General features: G+C 37.9%; 1 long non-coding RNA gene across 2 annotated transcripts; it reads right to left on the reverse strand.

Annotated features, from left to right (window-relative positions):
- Positions 1-2,167: 2,167 nt before the first annotated feature.
- LOC146699629 (uncharacterized) lies at positions 2,168-6,605 on the reverse strand. 2 transcript variants are annotated; one of them, XR_014922436.1, is made up of 5 exons: positions 6,135-6,605; positions 4,625-4,714; positions 4,130-4,288; positions 3,711-3,806; positions 2,168-3,294 (listed from the first exon to the last, which is right to left on the reverse strand). It is a non-coding gene; the product is annotated as an uncharacterized LOC146699629 (long non-coding RNA). The 2 variants fall into 2 exon arrangements; XR_014922435.1 differs by lacking the exon at positions 6,135-6,605 and having other exon boundaries at positions 4,625-4,887.
- Between the last annotated feature and the right edge of the window lie 1,156 nt (positions 6,606-7,761).

Here is a 7,761-nt window from a genome sequence, read left to right on the forward strand (position 1 = left end):
CAGGATAGTTTTCTTCAGGGTTCACAGTACCTATTGATTTGGCGAGCCGATGCTGGACTGTTCCCTTGGCACTCGGTGGCATCTCTCCTTTCTTTCTTTTGTTCTTTCTTTCCTCGCCCCAGTCTGGCACCAGTCATCTCAGGACAACTGCCGCCCAGGAAGATGGTATCTGTTGCGGGTGGGCATGTTGTTGTTTGTTTCATTAAACATGACCCGAGTGCACAGTAGATGAGGCGCTTCACACGGACAGTGCATGCATTTATTTTGATGGTGCTGGGGGGAACGAGAGGAAAACAAATTGATTCTGAAAAAGCTTTAACAGCATCTGGATCCTAATAAGAAATGGGATGTTTGCTAAATGAGCTCAGCAGGAAATACTTCCTATTAAATATTCCGTGTGCCGATGTGATGAATTTCCTCTATATCACATAGACAAATTATATTTAACCCATGAACTGTTTCCAAAAAGGAAGACTGAGCTATAGTGTTTCTGCTCTATGCGATAATGACAAGTGTGACCTCTGACCTCTTTCAGAGGTCACATTATGGTAAGGAAGAACAAAACAGCCAAAGAGAATATTGGAGCAGGCTCTCTCATATTACCAGAATCCTATATATTCACAATTGGACAGACTTTTGCTGAGCTGTGTATTTTCCACCTGCTGATTGAAAGAGTCTCCCCCTGCCTTTCTCTCTGGCTCAATAGGCTGGCTCAGCCTGCTGGATCTCCAGGATGGATGGAGGGATTTACAGATATACTGATACAAAAGGACACAATCTGTAAACCAGTGAGAGCGTGGTTGGCAGACAGTATATTCCTGCTGACAAAAAGTACGATACTGACAATACTGATACTCACTTGCTCATTTCTTCCTTCTTGCATCTCTGCCCACCAGCCATCAGTTTTTAATTCTTCTTTCTGGGAACGTCTACATTCCTGCAGTAAAAAGTCACTGCTGGATCTGATTTCAGACCACTCTGTGCTGAGAGCACATAGAAATAAAGACACATGGAGATTGTTCCTATTTCAAGGCATTTCTGTCAAGCTATGTTCTAAAAACTGCAGCTGATCAAAAACATTTAAGCTGTAAACAATCTGAATAAATGAGAGGATGAGAATATCACTCACATTATGACCTGTGAAAAAGCATTATTATTGACTTGTTCATTTCATTTGATCTTTAAATAAAGATTTATTTTCTTTCCTTTTCTTTTTCAACACTTGTCCAGGTTTGAGTTTCAGGACCAGCAGCCTAAGCAGACGCGTCCCGAGCTCCACAACCATGACTTCCAGCTCACCCTGGAGGCATCCAGCACATCACGTCTGAGTAGAAGGAACGAACACCTAAGAGTCAGTTCAGGGTCTGGCTGCTGGGCTGTGGTCGGCATGGCTTTGGTTAGCTTAGCATTAGCATGCTGGCTGTGCAGGTGCTTGCAAAGCCAAAGTTGTATTAACAGCATAATGCAACTCTTACTGTCCTAGATGCACTGTGCTGTGCACTCTCATCCTTTTGTGCAATAAAAATCAAAGTATTTTCCATATCCACGTTTAGACTGCGCCGCTACTTTCCTCCTCAAATGCACGACCAACACTTCCCAGGAATTGGACAACTAGGTTCTTGATTCCCATCCCGATTTATTTATGAGGTTAGTCTGAATTCCTTTTTTTTTTTTTTTTTACCCAGATTTGAGCTGGCACAGTGGAGTTCACTGAGAAGTCAGAAATTCATCAAGAGTACACTGTAAAAAAGAAAAAGTTGAGAAAACTTTAAATTTCAAGGCAACATGATGCAAGAGATTTTTGAGTTTTCTCAACTTCTGCCAACTGTAGTTGACTTAACTAATATTTTCATGTTCTGCCAACTTGGATCTACTTGTTCACCTAATTAGGATAATCCTGTAAGTCTAACAAAGAAATTCTGGTTTTAATGCCATGTATTTCTGCCTTCACCAAACAAAGATATTCCTGTTGAATTAACATACAATTATTCCCTCCAAAGCCATGTATTCCTAAATTCACCAAACACAGATATTCTTGTTGAATAATCATACAATTCTTACTCCAGTGAGTTGAAAATTTACCAATATTAATAAAGAAAAATGTATGCTGTTATCGTACTTGAAAAAACACTCAAACAGATATAGAATAAAACAAAGCACAACTGAATGTTATGTAAAAACGTATTTATTTTTTTCAACAGTGCTTTCAGTATATTTCAGAAGGTCATGGGCAGTGGGGTGAATTTCTGTAAAAAAGCAAACAAACAGAAAAAAACGTGTTGCCAGTTTCTTTAGGGTGCTTTGAGCACCCCAGCAGAGACATTAAAATTCCAGAGTCCAGAAAAAAAGAAAAGTGTCCAGCAGCTTAGTCATTCACGTTCACACCCTGACTGTCCTGTAAAAGCTTAACTTAACTATTGCACACTAAATAGGGTAGTGCAACAAACAATTGCCTATGTACCCAGACATTGACATTTTACATGGGCTTACGATGATGAACTACAGAAGTCAAAAGTCATTAGAAATGTTACCATCAATGAACAGCGAACTATCAGGTAAAATACCAGTTCCATGCTTCAGGTGGAGTGAAAAACACTATAACAAATCTTTTAAAATCCTACAAGACAAAATTTCACCATAGATTCTCAATAATACAGATTCATCTGACTAATATTTACATTTCAAATAATCACTTATCCACTTCACCTTCATATTGACCGACCAGGTCAAAATGAACCATTCTGTTTTGACTGTTCCTTCTTTTCTCCCTTCTTCCTTTCCTCCCTCTTTCCTTCACTTATTCCTAATTAATTTTAACAGTTCAAACACTAAATATGCAACTCTTTGTAACAGGTGAACGATTATATAGAGGGAAAGGGGTTGAACTACTGTTTTTTTTTTTTTGTTTTTTTTTTACATGACTTTACAATGCACTTGAACATGTTTAAGAACAAGTTAAACTCATGTCTGGCTTCCCCATTAACAGACACAGCAAAAGCTTTGTTTTTAGAGACCTTATGCGCTGTGAGCATCGAGAGCCACCGAGTTCAAAAAAGATGCCCTGAATTGCTTCAAAGGTAAACTCATCTGCTTTGGATAATCAATGTTGAGGGCATACAGAAGGCCAAAGAGGTATGCCAAGGCAGTAGAGAGGTCTGGAATGTTATGTAGCACGATGTCCCCTTCCAACACAACAGCCTGTTCTCAAACAGAAGTATTGGCATCATCATCTTGCAGGATGGTCAGGATGGCAACTGATGCACTGTTCAACACTGGTTCCAAAATGTCAGTGTCCTGAAGAGAAGAAAAGTAAAATATGAATTATTGAAAGCTAAGAAAAATTAAAGACAAAGTACATTTCTAAAGATCTTAACTTTAACCTCTATACCATGATGCTCATTTGACTCATGGAGGTTTTAAAAAGAAAAAGCTTATTTTCCTTTAATTAACGGCACAATATCTTTCACCAACCAACCTTGTGCTTGTGATGAGTTTTGTACAAAAATATTTTCTGCTGTTGAACTCCCACTAAAAATGCCCAGGTGCTCCTCAGCAGAAAAAAAAGCAGCGAGAGTTATGACAACTGCAATCCTCACCATAAAATTATCTGGACTGCACTGAGAAAGTGGACATTTCCATTTTGGATTAAATCATCTTTTAAAAACATCTCATAGCAATTAGTTTTGCTTGCATTACTTTTTTGTACTTACTAAGCACTTCAGGAAAACCTGTGTTGCATCCTCTCCGAGGAAAATGGGCAGGCCTCTCAGTGCTGCTGTCTTTCGGTGGGACACAATGTCAGATATCTAAAGAGTATTCAGTGGAAAACAAGCATTTAAATTAGTATAGTAACATGGTGTACCTACACACAATGCAAAATCAGAACTCTTATAGTAATGAAAATAAAATACAGATCAGGCCCAGCAACATGTAAAACTTAAAAAAACAAAACACCATTTTAACGATTTTACTTTCTTTTTACAAATTAAATAAAATACCGCCAAATAAAAACAAAGTAATGACTGATGACATTCATTTCCATTGATGTGTTTTGGCTGAAGCCAACATTTTTTTCTGTTATGACCAAGGTATACTCTCTTCTAAAAATGTCAGGTAAGGGAGCACTTACCTGTTCATCAAGTTTATCCAAGATGTCTTCCATGTCCTCACCAAGAGCTCCCTTCTTAGACCGGTATAGTTTCAGCAGGCCAGGCACAAATTTGTCGAGGGATGCATTGAACGTCCCCAGGAGGTCTTTGCTTGTGATCCGATGAAATTCTTCAGATATCTAAACAAGACAATAACCAAAATATTGCCATTTATTCAGCACAGAAAATTTCTGGGTAGCTGCCTTGTACAGTCTGCACCATGTTGTATGCCTGACTGTGTTATCAACCGCAAAACCTACTTCAAAAATCTCTCATGAATACACATTTTGCACAGGAATAGAAACACCCTCCACAAAAAACAGTATCAATATGCAAATATATATTATGTTCACACTGAAATGTGGAATTTTTGTGGATTTTTACTATTGAGTGTGACTTTGAGAGGTGTGATCGTAATGCTCCAGGTGTTTTAAATACACATACAAAGTCTGTGTGAATGCATGGCCAATGTGCACCTTGTCCGTGATGAAGGCGGAAATGTTTCAAAAGAGTCTCTTGACTGGAGCTTGTGAATTTGCAAAATCGGCACTGCATGAACTCCACCCCTGAAACACAAGAGACATAGTCAATTTTGCCAAAAGCACTTTTGCAATGGGATAAAACATCCATATCTAACACACAGAAGGAATCCATAGATGCAGGAGCTGAATACATCAACAAGCCAAAACCAGAGACATCATGAAAAAAATATGTAAGGAATCATATTAACTTACATATAACCACTTGTCTACTATATCAAGTATATGATTGATAACATACATGACATGTAACATAAATGCAAGCTTGAATTCAAACATTTGTTTTGTTACTATGTTAAAAAAAATGCAATAACTCTAGAAAAAATAATACTATCTGTAACACAATATACATCAACAACACACAATCATTCCTTAAATATTGTCTCCTTCCCCATTATGTAAAAAGCTCTGAAAATGTAGCAATCTTATAATATAGAGCATGAAGTACAACTTTAATTTGCGTGTGACAATTAACTTACAGTACATTAGGCAATCTTACACCAGCTGACAAACTGTCAAGTCAGCTTTAAACATTACTTTAAAGTAACAGTGCTATTGAAAAAGTGAAAAAACAATATTAGACAATATGCAAGTTACTTATATCACTGTCATATAATTGGCGCACATATCCTACACCGACCCATGAAAGCGTCTCCATGACAACGCGTGCTTGGCCCAGTTTGTTGTCAATGTTAACATAACGTTTTCATGCAAAGATAACATTGAAACTGGTTACAAAACAGGTAATAAGCTAATAAGTTTTACCATGGCAGAAGTGCTGTAAAAAGCCAGCGTGAGATACCGTCATTTAGTGATGTCTGTCTAAATATCAGAGTGTTTAACATTAAACATTACTTTTTGCGCTGGGCCACTACTCTGAGCTAAAACCTTCAGAGGCTGCTTGTAGCCCGATTACGACACAGCGGCGCCACGAAGGCTGCCCAAATTCATAGTGGACTCCTCTAAATGTGTCCGAGAAATACGTCCTCCTTACAATAAGCATCACTTAAAATGTTTGCAATATTGAAACATTTCAATATAATGTAGAAAAAAAACGAGAAAAAAAAGTTACGGATCGGACTCCCCGATCCTTATTGCGCATGTGCAAATTCTACCTGTGGAATTAGTTTTAATATTACTCTTTCTGGGTCACAAAATAAACTTTTAAGATATTTTCAGGCGTTAATGTAGCTGTGTAAATTGCTAATATCTGTTCAGTTTATTAAGACAACATATGCTTGCAAAAGCGCTCCGACGTTTTCGGAGACGTCTGTTACCCACCAGCTCGATAGCTAGCCGGGGGGAAATCAATTAAGTCACTTAGATAACTTAAAAATGCTATTGTTGGCCTTTTTCAGTGTTTTACTAGTTCCATCCTCCCGGGTCCTCAGGAGGATGCAGCCTAGGAGCTTGTAGAAAATCTTAATAACACATGTAGTTAGCTTACCTGCTAGGGTAAATGGTCGGAGCTCCAGCACCTGTCCAAAAGAATTATACACTCCAACTGCAGAAGTGAAAATCCTCAATGGTCGAAAAATTGCAATTTACATCCAAATCTAGCCACGATGGTTCAAATTTTCTTAGGAGGTTTTTAGTCTAGAACACATGGTAAACCACTATCACACAGCTCAGGTCTGCTCAGGCTCAGTTGAAAGTTCGTTTGGTTTAGTTCAAACTTGTTCAGACCACATGTGCCAGTCATCTACGGGGTTTCCCACTGGTTCCCAACTTGACTCAGAAACTCTGCTCAAAAGTTGATAATCTTTGTTATGCTGTCTAGAAAATCTTAGTTAGGACAACAATGAAAGAAATTTGTTGGGTAGACAAGCTTTTTTAGGTTGTAAATGGAAAGTTTTATTTCTAAGTCAGTTTAATTTAAAAACTTTAGTGAAATCAACAATTGCTAGTTATCGTTTTTACAGTGTAAGATTCAACTGCTGAAACTGATTTTTCTGTTCGTAAATTCAAGTAAATAACTGAAATTTGTCATCTTAACCAAAAATATGTATATTTAAATAAATGCTGTGATATATTTTTTTGCCTGTTTTGTAAAATTGTAATTTTGAAAATTCATTGATGAGAACAATAATTCTATTTTGGCATTACAAATATAATTTTGATCAAAGAGCCTGCACATACGGCTGTAGCAGAAAAACTTACACTCCATGGTGATCTAATGATAACATATAAGCACACATATACTGTATAATGCTGTAGCAAGCTGAATAAATATCTGCAATTCCAATAAAAGCCGAGCATTTAGTGCTCATGTCTGATGTGTGCGACTATTATTACCCCGTTCAGTGTTTGATCACCTGCTCAGGTCACTTACTGCCCACTTAATCCTCTCTAATTAAAGTATTAAAAGGTGGAATGAAAACTAACAGACCTTTCACTCCTTCACATCGGGTCGTCGGTCCATCTGCTCCATGAAAGTCACCCTGTGTAAAAAAACAACAAGCCTTTACTGCATCTGCAGCGATGCAGCACAAAACCCCATTATTACCTGTTCCTTTGCCCCTTGTAATATAAAAGAGATGTTATAAAAGCTCCTATTTGGATTTGGGTTTCATAATTAGACAAATAAAATCATGCTATGCTCAGCTGCAGTGAGCGTGCATGTGCTGAACGTCTGTCTGCTCGTAAAAAAGCTGGAGGCTGCGGAGGAAAGAGAAACTAAAGGGTCAGCTTTGCTTCACTGCTTTTGTCTCCAGTGTTGTCGGAACCATCGGCTCTTCTTCACGAACAAAACATCGTAAGGGACAAAATATTCACCCCTGCTTCATTTACTACATCTCCTAGTTTCTTTTTTCAAAAGCCAAATCTGCCAAACTGTCATTTAACCCAAGAACCTTTTGGAAAACAAATACTGACTTATTTGAAAATGTCTTGTTTTCTACAATGTAAGCACAAACATAACAGACTGTCTGGATGTTTCCTTTGCTCTTCAAGTGTTACTTTGTAACTCTCACTTCAGTGTTTTGTCCATCAAGTCGTTTTTTCCCCCAAATCTAATCCATCAACCCTTCAGGGACCCATCATTTCCATGTTGAAATACCTTAGTCTGATAAGCA

The sequence above is a fragment of the Copadichromis virginalis genome, linkage group LG10 (assembly GCF_057382275.1).
Source record: "Copadichromis virginalis isolate Kocher_CV1m ecotype Utaka linkage group LG10, C_Virginalis_male_GT1.1, whole genome shotgun sequence".
Taxonomy (NCBI): Eukaryota; Metazoa; Chordata; class Actinopteri; order Cichliformes; family Cichlidae; genus Copadichromis; species Copadichromis virginalis.